Consider the following 17,815-nt stretch of genomic DNA (forward strand, 5'->3'; position numbering starts at 1 on the left):
ACTCTCAGGGGGTTAATGGGCTACTTCAGGTGCTCTCCTCAACATAGTTCCTCTTTTGTTTATAACCCTTTAGGAATCACAGTTTCCTCTGAAGCCTAGTACTTCCAGTTGCAGGGCCAGTTTTAGCTAGTGGAAGCCTGTGAAGTGTGGTCCAGTGGTTGGAATCAGGTTGCCTTTGTTTAGCCCTATACCAAAGGAAGACTGCATGTTTGCATGATACAAAGATTAAATCCAGGAGTCCTCAATTTGAGTCCACCAGTTCTAGCCACGAAACAATACTCCCTTCACTTCCAATAAGGGAATAGTGTGTATGCGTGTGTCTGTGTCTGGGTGTCTGGGTGTGGCAGTCAGCTTGCATTTGGGGACAAGCAGTAAGGCACACTAAAAGTCTTTTCCTGCTCCCCTCACCCTGCCTGTGCTATAAGTAATACAGAACAAACAGAAAAATTATAACCTTGTATTGTCTTTTTGTCCCCTTTAGTTATAAATTTTCTTCACCATAAAGGTGTAAACTGGAGAAATTAAACTAACAAAACAATTTCCAATACTGTAATTGTCTAATAGTTTGATGCAAGGTATACGGTCCAGCAGAATTTTAAAAGGGTGGCTAGCTCTTTAGAGTATTAAATTTCAAGCAAGGTCCCACTCAAGGGGGAGTTTTGTCATTGATATCAGTAAAGAGCAGGCTTTGTCCCCAAGATACATCATAAAATATGGTGAAGGTGGTTTAACCTGTATGCCTCTGCTAGTTGCCCCAGGTCTGTTTATACCACTAGCTGCTATTTAGCACTAGATGCTCCTGTTTTCATTTGCCCCCCTTAGACTTCACTGTCCAAATACAACTCAGGAACTAGAGGGGTAGAAGGTAAATTTACACTACTAGTGAATTGCTTACACCCTAGAGCCCCTAGCTTAGGGCTTGTCTATACAGTGATTTAGTGTTCAGCAAGTCAGGGTGTGACTCTACAGCACGCTAGCTTGCTGTGCACTAACAGTCTGCGTGGACCCTAATCCTGTGCACTAAAAAATTACGTAGTGTGCTTTGACCTGCTGTTGTTTGAAATGGGAGTACGTGTTTGAAACGGGAATACATTAAAGAGCACTATGAAACTTTTAGTACATGGTAGGTGAGTGTGACAAGATAGAGTGTTGTAGATTTACACCCTGGCTTGCTATACACTAAATCACCACGTAAACAAGCCCTTATACTAGTGTAATTTACACAATACTCTGAATATATGAGACAAAGCTGACAAACATATGTCTGCTCTGCCGTTTGCCTAGTATTTTCCTAGATAGCGGGTTACATAATTTTGTTGCTAGCATTGGAATTGTATAGGTTGTATGTTCTATCTACTGTAGGTTTGGTGACAGTCTTCATGTGTCTACCCCAAGATAGTGCGCCACCTTATTAGAAAGTATACAGAAATTGATTCAAGAATCCTTAATGGCCCTTTAGTCCTAAAAATAATGTTAGGTGCACAAATTTCTGCCCTAAATTTGTTTTGCCTATGTGCCTATGAAGATCTCACCATGAGATTTTTTTGAATGGTTTTCTTAAATGCCAATAAATAATTTTAAAATATTTGAATTCTGTAAAGTATGTCCCCTTATGTGTTACTAGTACACTGGAATGACTCTCTGTTTTGTAAATGAACATGCATATCCCTTATGTGATTTACTGTACAGCTAATGTAAATTGTCTTGCTGGAGATTTTATGATGCCTTGTTGGATAGTGAATGTTAAGTCAAACCTTGCTATATCTGAGGAAAATAGAAGCCAGATCTAGTGGAGAAGAAGTGACAAGAGCTTTTCTTAATGTGGATTCTTGCCTGTAGTAAAAGAACAGTAACTCTACCCTAATAAAAATTAAATAAACTACCTGTCTTTTGTAGTGGTGTTTATTTATTTATTTTTAAATCTTGTTAACCGTCATAAACAGCTCTTCTCAACCATCAGAATGATAAAAGAGCCTAAAAATATTTTGGCCAGATTCCATGTGGTTTTTTGATGACTTTCCGAAGAGAATTCATATAACGTGCTTTTTTTCCATGGGAAGCATGTTTTTCCATGATTCATAAACCCCCTTTTATCCAGTCCATGAAAGGACCTCTCTACATTATGTAGAACTGAGCTGACACATTTATGTGCAAAATTGCTGGAGCATTTACACCACTATTCATCAAGGCAGTGTCTGTGCTCCAGGAATATTGCAATCACCTGGCACAATCAGTTTAACACACATATACAAACTCTAGGAAGACTATGTGATTATAGCACAGAACAAAATATAACACCTTTGTAACATAAGACCAGTCTAGGAAATGTTAGAAAAATGACAAATGTGCTTATAAATTAGTGAAAGGTCATTGTCCTTTTGGTTTAGGATTGAATAATATTGAACATGTGTAAAAACTAGAGAAGTAGTTGACTCAGAGGATTAGTAACAAGATATAGATCTTTTCAATGCTACGTGACCAATGGAAATCCACTCTAACCTTTTAATTTCTGAAATTCATTGCCATCTAATTGCTTGTCAGTGGCCTATGTGAAGTGAGTTTATGGTCTCAGTCCATTTTCTATCCATATTACAAAAATCACCATCAAAGCAGACACCTTATTGGCTTTCTCAGCAAAGAAGCCAAAGATTGAAGCAGGGAGACTTAATGCTCCTCTCATAGGCATTGTCTAGATTACAAAATTAAACCGTGGTTATCAGGCATCAGTTTAGCTGAACCAGCACCAAGTATTGTTAAGCTTCTAGTGCAGACAAGTTTATGCTGTGTTTAAGCATGGTTAGATGAACACACAATTTGTCCTTGCCTATCCAGATAGATAAGGGTTTAAATTAGGTGGTACTTCGTGAGTGGGCTTGATGCACATAGGTGAAGCAATGAAGAGATGCTTGGATGGATTCTATCTGTATGTCACCTATTCCAGTGATCAGTGCCTGAGCTCCCAACTTACTGTGTGCCCTTCTCCTAGGCAGCTTCAAAAAATCCCCATTGGTTATGAAAACGGTACAGGAACTGTATTCTGTCAAGGTCAGGGAGATTTTTTTTTCCCCATGGGATATATTTTGTAGAAAGAGTTCATAGGATTGTCTACAGAATATTCTAGAAACAGTTAAAAGATAACGTCTATTCCAATCAATGAAATGCAGCAAATACATGCAATGTCTGGACACAATGGAGAAGCATAGTTCCAAAAACTGACAAGTACAGCCTCGAATGAACACATGGCTTGCTCAAGCCCTGATCCTGCAAAGAAACCAATGAGGCACACTTTTGTGCTTGAACAGAGCCCTAGTGACTTCAATTACGGGGATTCTCTTTGCAGGATCGAAGTCTTAGGATATGCCTACACTTTGAGCTGGGTATGTAAATCCCAGGTCAAGGATATAGCCTCGCTAGCTCTGACTGAGCTCATGAGCTAAAAATAGAGTGGAGCTGAGGTGGCAGGAGCAGTGAGCTACCCCCAGTAGTTACCTGTCCGAGACGCTAGGCTGTACTTGGGGGTGGCTAGACCCTCCTGCTGCTTGCACCACTGCAGCTACGCTCTATTTTTAGCATTCTAGCTCAGTAAGAACTAGTGCAGGTATGTTGCCTCGAGCTGGACATTACAAGCATTACAAGGCACCTCCTAGGGTCAGACCTTTATAGAGCGTCACTGCTGTAGTCAGATCAAATAGTATTCACTATCAGAACCCTGGGTAATTAAATGTAAACCATCTAATTAAATGACTACTTCCATAATATTTATACATAGCAAAATAAAGCATTAATTACCCCAGATAGGATTCAGCCAATTTTTGTATACATGGGAGGGGCATGTACGCACAATATGTACTTTCTTGAGAATTTTCACAGAGCATACCAATATAGATTTTTTTTAAAATTGTCTAAATAAGTATTTACATGATACTGTAGCCCATAATAGTTTCAAAGGAGCCTTTGTGATCTGTCAGGTCAATAATGTGCATTTTTTAAAGTCCCTGAATACATATTTGCATGATCTGTATTTCAAAAGCTCTGTAAATATGTATTTGCACAATAGACCATAACAATCTCTTTGAAGCCATCGTGATCTATATATAGTGTTAATCCTCCAATGGTGTTTTATTCCAATGATGTTTTATTTTCCAAAAAAAGCTTTTATTAATAAGGTGCTCAGATGCTACTGATGAGGGTGACAGAGAAATATGAGGAAAAGAGGTGGGGGGGGGGTTATGTAATTTAAAAATTGATTTAATAATTAAGATCAAGGGGGTAGGTAGGCATTTATTTCTACCCTCCCTTTTGGACTGTAGAGTTTTCCCAGATGTGTAGCTCTTTTCACACTCTCTTCTATTTGTTCTTTATTGTTGATGGACTTTATCTTTCTGAATAATTATTTCTGACATGCAGTTGGCAGTCTTTTCCATGAGAATCTTTCTGTTGTGTTCTAGGTCAGCCTCACCCCAGGGAAAAAATGAGGCATAGTGTCTTTGAATCAGGGATCTAAAAAAAATGTAACAGTACAATACCCTTATCCCTCAGTGTACATTTTTATACAAGGGTCTTCTTTCATCAAGGTCATGATGCTGTTCCCCTAATGCCCTGAGATGAGAGGTTCAGAGTACTCTTTTATAAGTCACATTTTAGTCTTCAGCAAGCAAATAAGAGGGTTGATCTAGCTGGGTCCAGCATCATCACTTCTCATCTTTTGCATGGCCTTCTCAAAAAGACACAGGAGCAGGATGATATACAGAGTTTTGTTAAATTGAGACACCGCAGAACAGATGGCAAATACAGAGTGCCCTCCATCACTCTTCTTCACATTGAACTTTCTTTCCATTAATGTCTTTGTACTAGGGACGAAGCCATCTGTGTTTATGATAGGCTGAATTCTAGTTTGTGCGGTTGGGTGCCACCTACTTTAATAATAAGGCAGGTTGCTATGTATCTGCTGCCCCTTCAGTATGGCAGAAGATATGGAAATAGATTAACGGATTGTGGATGTCATACACAAAAAATTGCTTCATATGTTTGTTTTTAGTTAAAAAATTTTTTAAGTAATCATAGAATCATAGGACTGGAAGGGACCTCGAGAGGTCATCTAGTCCAGTCCCCTGCACTCATGGCAGGACTAAGTATTATCTAGATCATCCCTGACAGGTGTTTGTCCAACCTGCTCTTAAAAATCTCCACGGATGGAGATTCCACAACCTCCCTAGGCAATTTATTCCAGTGCTTATTCCAGTTAGGAAGTTTTTCCTAATGTCCAACCTAAACCTCCCTTTCTGCAATTTAAGCCCATTGCTTCTTGTCCTATCCTCAGAGGTTAAGAAAAACAATTTTTCTTCCTCCTCCTGGTAATGAAAAATGCTAGAAAAGCCCTTGAAACCAAAGTCATTTAGATGAGATTCCCAGATGGTGCAAATTATCACAGCTACAATGATTTCAATGAAGCTGTGCTGATTTACATTAACTGAGGATCTGGCCCATCTATTCATAGGACAGGTGCAGTATTAGTGGAGACAATGTAAGTTTACCAACTCTAGCCTGTGCCTCAACCCTGATCAGGAGGGAAATGGTAGTTTTGAACCCACACAAGTTTCTACACTGCTTAACTAATATATCCATGCACTGACTTCTGTCTCTTTTGGGGATATATAATAAATGTAGCATCCAATACATGCAGAACTCTGAAGACTAAAAAAGAAAACCCCATGCATGGGGTGTATAACCTGGGAATTCAATGGAGAAAGAAAAAACTCAGAATATTGCCTTCAGCCATGCCACCTTGGGCTGTCATCACATCTGTTTTTATGAGATAAATAAAGTTGGTTCTGGTCAGTACTCTGATATGAGACCTCCAAGGAAAAGCTAAATGCCACAGGAACTGGTGTTCATGATTCAACAAGTAATATACTTTCTCTCTGAGTCAGTAATGTACCTATGCCACAGAATACATGTAGAGAACACTGTGTTGTTGGAGGTGCCATATTTTGGATCAAATGTAAAATGAAGATCCCGATTAGTTGTGAGAAGAGAGCCATTAGATGTGGTGTCCTAGCCAAACTTTTATTTGGGCATTTATTTGAGTTGGAAAGTTCAGATTTGTAATCAGCTCAGAATCAAAACTTCCTTAAAGTTTTGGGATGTTCAGATTCAGTGTTATGCAATTTTGCTTATTATACCTAAAGGCCCAAATTACAAATTCAGATCCAGATCAAATTACACCAGAGTTCTCTGTGGTTCAGAGCTGGTGTTTCAGGGTCCAGACCAAAGCTGGTAATTGTAATCTGCCTCTATCAGTTTCTGCTAGCACTTTCAATGGGTATGGTATGTAGACTCCTGTTTGCATCCTAAACTGCTTTGTAGTACTGTCATACAAAATTACGAGATCTGCAGTGCTCCACCCCACAAACACTGAGCAGATATTGTAATGATATATTGTGGAGGATTACATGGTTTGCTGGAACTAGCATCAGTCATCAACATTGGAAGAGGCCAGAATATTGATTTATGGCTATGGAATTTTGTGATGTGCTGATTTTGTATGTGTAGCAGAAGACAGATAAAAATAATCCCCAGAGATGACCACATTCCCATATATAAATACTTTCTAAAGTGATTTGGTATTTTTTTGGACAAAAGATACTCTACAAACATAAGTCACAATCATTGTTTATTCTAATAAAAATTGTTGTTGGTGCATATTAAATTCTTGAGTTATTGAAAGTGGTGAGTTTCGTAATATTTTAATCTTATAAAGTAAAATTCTGGCTGTGTTAACTTCAACAAGGCCAGGATTTCATCCATAGTACATACAATGCCTATATTACACGTTTATAGGCAATTGTGTTTATCAAACTCACAACAAATATAAATATTTTTCCATCTCTGAAAAAAAAAATTCTTGGGTTATTAGCCTATTTGAAAAATTCTGTTTCTTTGAATGTGATTATGTAATCCATTGTATTATGGTCAGGTCAATTTGGACAGCAAGTATTTGATGTAAAAAGATGTGGCAGGATCATGTGACTTTAGCCCTCTTATCAGTAAATGGATATTCTATTTTTTCATGTGTTGTTTTCTAATTCCAACAGAATATAAATGTTATGATGCAAAATGTACTTCAAGGATTGTATGAAAACAAAGAGCCAGATCTTTGTTCCAGCTAAGGCTACTTTATACCTTCAAAGACATGAAAGGTCGGATTCTGATCTCACATCTGCTAGTGTAAATCAGGATCAATCCCCCTCCCCCAAAGTAATGGAGTTAAACCAGTATGAAACTGGAACAAGTGAAATCAAAATCAGGTCCTAAATATTTAGCCATTCTACCTAGAAGAGTGGGAAAAAATTCTCTGAAGAGAAATAACCCTAGTGTTCACTAGCTCTGTCTCTCAAGCCAACCTCTGTTCCCCTGTTATTCTTCTTCATCCCTGTGGCATATGCTACAGGTAGGGGAAGGAGCCTGCACATATTGTTTCTGTTTGGGAAGGAAGTACACTCTGCACTTTCCCTGAACATAAATTCAGTCAAAGTGGTATGACATTAATCAGGTCCAGAATCTGGAGAAATCACATAGGGACTTAGCTTCTTATATTAAATGCAGCAACGTATGGCTGGTTAGTTGGTTTATTGAATTTTTGTTTTTAACTACACTGCCCCTTACAAAATGTTAGAAGCAGGACAAAATAATCTTATTTCTCCCTCCAACCCCAGCTCAGCTTTTCTGCTTAAGCAATTGGGCCCATGAACATTTACGGTGTATATGCTGCTGCCATACTCTGTATTAGCATAATTCTACCAGATCATGGAGAACAGCAAAAACTAGTACAAGGTATTTCCAGACTTAGAGGGCTTCATAGCATAAATCTGAACCAAAGATTAAACTCAAGCTTCATAAAGCTCTCCTAGCTCTCCGTATGAGGCTATGAAACAATACCCTGGCTTCTAAGTACTTCTTTTGGATAATGTGCTCATGTTTTGTCACAGAATTGCAGTGGAAAGCCTCACTTGATCTTCATTCTTAGTCCATATGTACTTTAGAGAAAGGCTAGGGGAAGCATCATAACAAAACAAGATCCTTGTCTTTCAAACACTGATAATTGACTATTTACATAATGCAAATTGAACCCGCTTTCCTAATGCAAGAGCCCCCGTGCACAAAGAGTTTCTTGCTCCATTAAAAAGACAATTTTACCCATGTAGCAATGGAAAACATCAAATTCAAGTAGGAAAGTGGGTGCCTTTAAGTATTTCATTTTTTACAGAAATATGTTTTAAATGAAATACTGCCTGACAGATAAATTACATTGGCTTTGCCTATGCAACCGACTGATTTAGTGCTACCAGCAGTGCAGATTGTTGGCGACAACTTTGTAGGAGCTTAAACATCTTAGTACATGAATGCAATTTTTGCACTAATGCAAAACATTTCTAGAGTTACCCCCCATATGTAATGTTTTCCTTTGAGAGAAATGATTTGGCCTCACAGTGAAAAGAGTAATATACAAATTACTTCAGGTAACCTAAAGCCTTTTTAAAAAGAAAAAAAATGCAATTATATCTACTGTCTGCAACTACAGTTTAATGAAAACTGATGAATGAAATGGCCTTTTTAAGTTTCAGAACTTACAACAGGTCCCTCCTTATTAACAGAACAGTTGTACCAGCAATTTGTTTTTCTAATTATGTTCTTTGTGGTCTACATAGTTTTAAAATAGTGATACAAAAAGGACAGCTGGAAATACTGCTAGCTGCTTACCTAATCCCCAGTGAGAATAAAAGTAGATAACAATAAATGAGACTATCTAGTCATATGTAGGAGGTTAAATTAACAGTCAAAACTAAAAATTTTGTTTAAAGAAGCGGTATAACTTCACTGTATACATTAAAAGATGGGAGATGAGATATATCAAATATCATTGGGAATCCCCCTCTTTGATTATGTGAATGAAAAAAAAATGTATCTTATGCCATGAATACATTATGTGACCTTGTAATAACAAATATAAACCAAATAATGGTCTCTACCACAAAAGTGCTTACAACGAATATGAAAAATAAAGTTTACTAATAAGACAAAATGGCAGCTTAATGAATGATACTAATTCTTATTTTTATGCTCAAAAGAAATCACCCAAATCAGATAGTAAAACTAAGTGTAATTTGAATAGACTTAAATGAAGGTCAAGGGGACTATCACTTTTCCAGCAACATTTTACTTGCTAGAACTGATGTATGTCCCCATTTAGCAATATGACATGTTAGAAAAGGCAGAGCTCCTTTGATGTCCCCCAAGTACATTTCCTCTGGATCGGCAGGGAAGATGAAGATGGTAACTGTAACAAAAATAAAGCAAGGTTTAGAAAATCCAGACTTGAACAGGTAAGGGATCCAGCCAGTTCCTTCCTGGCATCTAATCCTTTATCACTGATTCACATCTCCTCTAGATTTTCCAGTGTATCTTTTCTTGTCTATTTAGGTTCTAGGATGTTGTACTGGCACCCACCCTGCTAGTAAATGTGTCTTTCTTCTAGACTGTAAGCTTTTGGGGGCAGAAGCAGTCTTTATGGGTGTCTCAGATATTATTGACTTAATATTAATTGTCACAGGCACAGTTGTTGCATTGTTGCTGACCACAGTCAGCAGTAGGTGGCAATGCAGAGGCACAGCAAACCAGTGAGAGCTCCCAGAGGGATTACATCTCAGGCAGATACTTCACATGCATGGCCACTGTGCCAAATTCAAAGGTTGGTGCAGAAGCCATGCTCCTCTGCTTTATCTGCCTGAGACATAATACCTCCACCTCACACACTCTCCACACCTACGTTATAAGCAATTCCACTCACCACCATAATTCCTCTAGTATCTGTGAGTCATTACAAGGTTCTTTGTCTCTAGTATGCCCTGTTGACCATTTTTTGGCTCTATGATGGTCTGTATCTGGCTACATCTTCTGTGGCCCCACCCTCCAGCCTTGTCACCTCTTTCTAGTTCTGTTCCCTTCCAGGGTAACAAAAAAGTCTAACTAGACTATCCAAACAGAAGATCCAAGTCCCTCTGGAACTACACTGAAGTTCCCTGCTCTTCACCCCAACTACCACAGACTGCAGAGTTCCATCGTTGTCTGAGCACTACCTGGCAGGGTTTTTTCCTGGAGTCTCTTCTTCCTAGCAGGTTTTCTGACTGACTCCTTTCTCCAGCTACTCTGGTAGCTTCTTCTAAGAACTTCCTTTCTTCTAACAGACCCTGCCTCCGGGCCTAATCTGCACCACCTTGTGGTTTTCTCCATCCTAATTTCACCCGGCCCTTCTCAGAGAAAAGGGGGGAAACCCCTTTTGTTTGTCCCTCCAAGTCTCCTCCCTCATGGAGCTCTCTTCCCCTGCCTATGTAGTCCGCCCTGACCCTTTCACAGCTGGGATCACTAACTGTAATTGAGTCACCGGCTCTGGATCAGGTGTGGGTTAGCTACTAGATTAAAGACAATGAGAACACGTCTCCTTAAAGGGCCAGCCAGCCACTCACACACATACACCCTGGTAAAATCTCAGGAGGATGGGAGTTACAGGGATGCCGGAATAATGTTTATAGTGGGAGTGCAAAACGCCATTGAACCAAACTGTAAAGCCTGTATATAACAGAAACCACTTCAAGCCAGGGGGTGCAACAGCACCCGCAGGACCCCTAGTTCCAGCACCTATGGGGAGTTATGTTCCCACCCTCTCCTTGATCCCTGCAACTCCCTGTAAGGAAGGCAGCACTGGCAACAGGACTAGTCTGGATTAGTCATGCACTGAGGGGAACCCAGGCAATGGCACCGTGTCTGGCCCCAGATCTGGTGCACAGGGGATGTAGAGGGAGATTACACCCTTTACATGCTTCTCTCCCTATTTTGAGGCCCAATTGAGCCCTAAGGGCTTACACATGTAGAGTTTATCATAGGCTTCACCACCATTTGAATTACTAAATACAGGGCCAGATCTTCAGTTGGTATAAATTGATGTAGCTCTATTGAAATCAGTGGATCAACACCAATGTACATAATCTGAGGGTCTGGCCCAGAATGTTTCTTTTTACCAGCTCTGCTTAATGATACACTAGTATCATTAAGCAGAGCTGGTAAAAATGTAACAAAGTGTAAAGATGACATTTTGCTGTGGGATACCACAGAGGAGTTAAATCTGCAACCAACAGACTGTGAGTATTTCCTACAATTATACGTGGAGTAGCAGGCTAAATGGTCATGAAAGAGGTAAACCAACTCTCAAGACTTGTGAAGTCCGAGATTCACCTTCCTCTGCATTGTCTTCAACATGCCTAGCTTTATGGGAGGCAAAGAGCTAACCTACCAAAAAAAAAAAAAAATCTGAATGCATAAAACCAATCCAGCAATCTGAATGCGCAAAACCAATTCTGATTTGACCAAAACCAAGAGCCAATTGAGCTATTGCAATGCAAGTTAATGTTCACAGTGAGATCACTGTGTCTTGATCTCATTCTGGGAATGGAGAGTGGCTGTGGCCAGGTTATGTGAGGCCAACTTAGAGTCAGACAGTTTACGGTCTCACAGGGTCCTCTACCCTGCAGCTAGAAGTAAGCATCTGAGCCTGGGTAGACAGCTCAAGCTAGCATGCTAGAAACAGCAGAGTGAACTTTGTGACACAGGCAGTGCCTTCGACTAGCCTCTCAAGTCCAAGCCTACTTGAGCCCTTAGGGTCTGAGCTCAGATGGCTAGCTTTTGCTACTACCCATGCCACAATGTCAACACTGCTACTTTCGACACACTAGCTGAAGTGGCACAAGTCTATCTACCTGTGGTCGGACGCATGCTCCCAGCTGCAGCGTAGACACACCCATACACTAAAGGGCATGACCTAGAGCCCATTGAAATCAGTGGAAAGACTCAGATTGATTTTAATGGACTCTGAATCAGGTTCTAAGAGAGGAAGAAAGAGTGTACAAAAGTGGATTAAACCCATATGTACTTTTAAATAATTTTTTTCTGAAAGTATTTCAGAGACTAGAGGGAGCATGGAATTGAGACTCCAAATCAATATTTTAAAGTTCTTTTCAAATAGTAGACCAGGCACTTCCATTGCTAGAATTCTTACCTGTTAGCTGTCACATTTATACCCCACTATCTTACACAGTTTGAGTGCATCTGTTTCTCTTTATCTTCATATCTAATGGACATTTACTTTTAAAAAAATACTTCCCCAAACTTTCCCAAGAGACAGAGGAGAGAGTGTTTGCCCCTAGCATTTAAAGTTTATGTTTTGTTTTTAAAAAGTATTGGAGGCACTGATATGCCATTTTTTGAGGATTTGATTTGTTATATCTGAGATCAGTTATGAACAGGAGAAAGCCACTTGATTTGGTGCCTGGAGCAAAGCTAAGTGGTTCAAGAAAAGGCTAAACATAAAGCAAATGAAAAATCACAAGACACAAAAGTGATGCTGTGATTTAGTAACAGACAAAGATTCAGAGACTTGGTTTGGTTCCTACAAATACTCAGATGTTTGGATACTTATCTGAGCCACTTGCATCTCTACTTGGGGCTAAATCCTGCTTTCTGTAGCATGGATGCCCTGGGGAAGGAAGGAGTCTCTTCTCTTCCCCCCACCTGTGCATCTACAGATCAGGGCATGATTACTATCTAGCACTTAGGAAAGCAGGGGGTGGAGGTAGCTGGTTAATATGCCTATTAGCATCCCATTGCTCCAAGTCACCAGCACATGCTACCTAGGGGTTCGTCCTGCTCCTTTTTAAAGGAATAGTAATGTGTGCCACACCAATTATTTTCCAATCCCATGCCTGCCTGTCGTAAGCCATCATTCCTTTCACTGTCAGGATAGTTCTGATTAACCAAATGAGCTGCGCACTGCTCTGCCTTCCATTTGGCTCCAGGATATAAGGGCAGGATTTAATCTTTGGTTAGGACCCACTAGAAGAGACTTTCAAACAGTATTTTGTCACTTCCATTTCCTGTCCTGGATAGAGCCACACCAGAAGGAGCAAAGGCACTCAGAAAGGAAAAATAAATATTAAAAAGTGTACTAAAGAAAAAATGCTTTGGGTCTGAGCTCACTTCTTATTTCATTCTATGTAATTGGAACTAAATCTAAATGAGATGAGCATGACATAGCTGCTTTACTACAGGGATTGAATTGGGAAAAAAATATAGTAATGGTCTTCCAAGCTGTACCTACCTGAGGCTACGTCCTCACTATGGGGGGGGGGGGTGGTTGATTTAAGATATGCAAATTCAGCTACGCAAATAGCGTAGCTGAATTCGACATATCGGAGCCGACTTACCCCGCTGTGAGGATGGCGGCAAATCAACCTCCGCGGCTCCCCCGTCGACGGCGTTTACTCCTACCTCCGCTGGTGGAGTAGAAGCGTCGATTCGGGGATCGATTGTCACGTCCCGACAAGACGCGATAATTCGATCCCCGAGAGATCGATTTCTACCCGCCGATTCAGGCGGGTAGTGTAGACCTGCCCTTAGATACCTATAAGAAACACCACTCACCAGAAATCTTTATGATGTGATAATCCCCCTCTTTCTTGCAGTGAAATAGCTAACAATGTTGTCATTTTAAATGATCATTAGGTTTAAGGGTTAATGGCCCATTAAGATGGATGGGGCTCTTGTTACAAGCAATCAGCAGACTTAGGTAGACAGCATCAGTTAATGCTTATTTCACCTTTTAAAGATTATCTTTGCATCCATAGGGGCAAGAGGATTAATTTATTTTTCATGAATTCTTAGACCAGTGGTGGGCAACCTGTGGCCCATGGGATCCGCTGGCGGGCCGCCAGACAGTTTGCTGGTGGGCCGCCAGCAGGGACGTGCTGGCCGCCACTTCCTGCAACTCCCATTGGCCGGGAACGGAGAACTGCGGCCACTGGGAACTGCGGGCGGCCGTGCAAATGTAAACAAACTGTCTGGCGGCCCACCAGCGGATTGCCCTGAAGGGCTGCATGCGGCCCGTGGTCTGCAGGTTGCCTACCACTGTTTTAGACTCTGGAGGTTAGGTTTTGATAAGGATCTGCCTCCAGATAAAAGTACCAGTTCACTAAGTCACCCATAGCTGTTCCAGTTCAGCCCTTGCATGTTGTTATATTTGGTGGTGCTTGGGAACTACGCAGCAGGATGCTTGCTGAAGAAAAGCACAGAATCAGCATAGGAAACCAAACAAAACACCACACCCAACTATTGGCAGTACTCCTAAATATTGGTATGCATGGCCCCTTTTCTACTTTGATTCAGCAGGCATATCTAAGGTTATGTGTGTTGTGTTTGGCACACCTAAAACCCACAAAAGGGAGAGCAATACTTAGGATTTCACTGTGTCGTGCTGAATTAGTAAAATTATTGCACAAAACTCACATGTATCCTTTTCTTTTCCAATGAAAAAAAGAATAACAGTAACTATTGTAACTATAACAAGAACTTGCAGCACATATTACACATGGTAGTGCCAGTGGCAGTTCCCATAATGAATCTCAAGGAGATGTTCAAGACTATGGCCCCACTTTTCACTTTCTCCATTCTTACACTCAGGGAGGCTGAAGAGAACGGTGGCTTTCTGCTACCTTTGCTCCTCTTAGGTTTAGGGACTACCAGATACTGGATTGCAGTCCTTGGCAGAATCCCAGGGGCTTCTCTAATTTAAACTTTTCTGCCATGACCTTCTCTGAACTATGGCAGCAGACCAGCATAACTGGAGAGATATGCCAGCTTTTTAGCACCTCTATACCAGCTCCACCAGCATAGAAAGGCCTCTGGGAAGTCCTGAGGAGGAGCCTGTGAGCCTAGACAGGCAGAATCTGAGAACTGGAAGGAGATGATGGAATATTGGATGCTTGGTAGAGTAACTTAAATATGGTGTACATGACACATTGGAAAGTTGAGTTAGCTTACACCTTCCTGCTGATTGCTTTTCCTAATACAACTCTGCCTTGCTCGCCTCTCAACATGCAAGTTATCCAGATTCGCCAGTCAGGTAATTTTACCATTCCCTTGAGCTCAAGTTCCTCAGACCAAATAGAGGACTCATTTTAATCAAGTAAGAAAATGTCTGTGCACATCACGCAGGGAAAGCTGCTGGCAAAAGCCATGATTCAACACAGGAACACAGTTCTGATCCCAGACCTTAGACATCATTTAAATCCCCCCCCCCCCCAGTCAAACAACAAACAAACAAACAAAAAACAACCAACAAACAAAACCATCAGACATACCAAGATAAAAATGGTAACAAACCTGAAAAAAAGAAGCTGATCTGTAGTGTAGTCAGCAATGGGACAGGACTTAGAAATAGACTGTGTTGCACTATGTACCACAAGCTTTGTTCCTCAGTGTGGATCTGATACAGCAAGATGCTAAGCCCCTTCTGCTTCCATTGAGGTCCACAGGATCTTTCTGGATCAGGCCCTCAATGAGCTAGTGAGCCAGGGAACTGCAGGGTCTGGGTGTGCCCAGCAGCCTACATAAAGAGTCTCCTTAATGTTGTCTACTGCTGAGTCCTATGTCTTCCCTATTGTGAGAAACGCTACACAGACAAAATTAAACAGATAAAATTTACTGAGAGCATAAAACACAAGCTTGTGTTGGCCTAATAAAAGATATTACCTCCCCCACCTTGTCTCTCTAATATCCTGGGACCAACACGGCTACAACAAACATTGAGGCAGTGAGCCTGCTACCATGTTGAAAAAGGAACAAGAAATGAGTGTAGTCTCTCTGGCTGAAGCTTTGAGCCTGTTGTTAAGGATTACTAGTGCCAATGGACTTCTTTCCTCCCTTTTCCCCATACAGCAACTGTATGTGATCTCCCTGAAAATCAGTCTAGCTGGCAAGCGCAAGCTCAAATATCTGTGTGCCAGCAGTGTAGGGCTCTATCTGTGCCACTTCTGATCCATCTGCAGAACACACCACATGCCAGTTGCTGTGCTCAGGGTGAGCTGGGAGGGGGAATCCATTAGAGAACGAGTCCATAGCATAATTAAAAAACAACATGTTTTTTCTTGCTGCCCTGATTTTTTTCCTCTTAGTTTAAAATTCCTCATTTACTTTAATCAAACTCATGTGAAATTCAAAAGCTTGGTGAATTTAGGATTCTTTTATATATAAATATGATTTTTTTTTAAACCGAGGAAGGGTGAGGGTTAGCTTGCCAAGCAGGTTTTCCCAAGTTCTCCTAGCTCTACATTATGTGGCTCTCTGTCTGGATCAAGTTCCAAGCTTGAATTCCAAACGACCTGGAAGGAGTCCTAAACTAATGTGGATGCAGGCATTTCAAGGCTTCAGCTCCAGTGATAGTGACAAGAATAAGGCAGAAAAACTAAAGGAGACAATTAGGCATTCAGAATTAGACCAAGGACTGAGATCTACTGTTGTCTGAATAACCAAAAAGGCTTCCACATTCATGCTACCTAATGTGGTGAGTCTGTTCAAATCCTCAGAGCATTTCAGGTAGCACAAATGAGTGGCATTTTAGAGGGAAGTAAGTGACGTACTGTACACAGACTTGTTTTTACTTACATACATCTGTATAGGGTACAAATAGGTTTCTGAATATCTTATTCAGTCCTTTTTTCTAATGCCAAGTATTTTATAAAGATATTGCTGAGTCCACTTTCTCTTCCCAGTGATCGAATTACACAGGACAAATCTCCGAAGAGGGGTTTGTCACAGGGCAATCAATGTCTGGAAGTCTTTGCCTCCAGAGGTGCTAGCCAACACAACCTTACTGCAAGCCAAGAATAAACAGACAATTATCTGAACAACAATTGTATATTGGTTCATGTGATTAGGTTCTTAGATGTCAGTGTTTCAGTAAATGGCATTTTTCATTCTTAGTGAATATTGAAAAAATGCTCCTATATGTAGCAGTAATATTACAAAAATATAACATCTCAATTTATCTTGATGATCTAAAACTGCTTTCCAAAGTGTTATGTAGAGTTTATACATTCACAGTTCAAATTTGTGGTGGAAGATGGCCGCCATTCTTCCCCACCAACATTATAAAACAATATTTAGAAGTGAAAGTAAAGAATAATTTTTCCTTTCAAAATTATGTGAGATGTTTGTGTAGGTGGATGTAATAAATGAACCTGAATTTGGCCAACACACCAGAGTTAATCCCTCTGCTCTTGTGGAAAATGCAATGGAATCTTATAATGACAATGGACCAAATTCTGCTCTCAGCAACACAGGTATACATTTTTACTAATCCATTGGCTCCAATGACTGACTCAGGAGAATCACTCAAGTTTGTCTTTGAGATCAGAATCAGGCACCAAGAGGTCCTTGGTTTTATATCTCTTCTGCAAAACTAATATCATCAACACTGTATTCACCAGACAGATGCATTTGTTTATTACTGATTCAGAGAGAATAATGACACTTAGTGAATCATTAGCACCCTTGTTCTAATGCACTTCTGATACTCTTGGAAGTCTCACACCAAAGTACTTAAGCTCATCCTGCTTAATTTATGAAATCTGACAAGATCACAAGCTGAGATAGCGTGGCTTCGGGCCACAATGTTTTGCTGGAGAGGTCTATCTACTATTCAGCTTAAAACCCACATTAAACATAAGCACAATTACCAGACCTTATAGACTACTAAACTCAGGACTAGAATCTCTTTTGATTTTCATTTAGCATTCCAAATCATAACTACTTTTGCCATTGAGCTGCATGCGACCCATTGCAACATAGTTTGGTAGGCAGCAAAATGTAGCGAATGGGCTTCTAACCTACAGGAAGGTGATGCGAAGTGGCTGGCATTAGGGAAGCCCCT

This window comes from Emys orbicularis, chromosome 7, assembly GCF_028017835.1.
Source record: "Emys orbicularis isolate rEmyOrb1 chromosome 7, rEmyOrb1.hap1, whole genome shotgun sequence".
In the NCBI taxonomy this organism is placed as follows: Eukaryota; Metazoa; Chordata; order Testudines; family Emydidae; genus Emys; species Emys orbicularis.